Below are 804 nucleotides of genomic sequence, written 5' to 3'. Positions count from 1 at the left end.
TGCAAATGTCGTCAAAATCACATGTATTTAAAAAAAATTAAAATCACATATGATTCATAATTAATAGACTTCTTTTTCAAAAAAAATTATAATCACATTTGATTTAAAGCGTGAAAAATAGTGTTTCAAATTAAATACTGAAAATAAAAAATAATAGAAATAAAATTACATATGACTCAAAATGTTATTTATAATTTAAAAATATCATATGTGTTGTTGTGGATAACTTATATTTTTCTTCTACTTAAATTTATTATGATCAATATTACATTTGATATTTTGACGAAAACTAGTGACTTTTTTAGAAAAAAAATGCCAATTAATTGGATTTCTAGTGAAAATTGTAGAAAGAAATCTTAAAAAATTACTTCAATAAAAAATAAAATTTTTAAATGTCATAAAAATAAAAATTTTAAATGAAAAATTAGTTAAAGCTTAAATCACGAAAATTGTAAAAGAATCTTAAATAAATACCTTAATTAAATGTATTAAATAACCCTTATATAATAAATAAATTTTCATATATAATTCATATACAACAAATGATACATATATCATTTTAGATCATTTTATATTAAATTTTATTTAAGATATAATTTAAATAAATGATTGTCTGAAATTTGTTCTCTTATTTTCTTATTTAGATATCATTCCATTCGAACTTCCGTCAATATCATTTTCTATATTCAATAATAGTGTAATAACAAAAAAGATTTACTATAAAAATAAATTAATATAGATTTTTTAATAATATAAAAACATTAAAATTGTTGCAAATATATTAATAATATATTGAGTAAAAAA

This window comes from Cynara cardunculus (assembly GCF_001531365.2).
Source record: "Cynara cardunculus var. scolymus isolate 2C chromosome LG 6, CcrdV1, whole genome shotgun sequence".
NCBI classification, from domain to species: Eukaryota; Viridiplantae; Streptophyta; class Magnoliopsida; order Asterales; family Asteraceae; genus Cynara; species Cynara cardunculus.
This window is presented reverse-complemented; position numbering follows the sequence as displayed.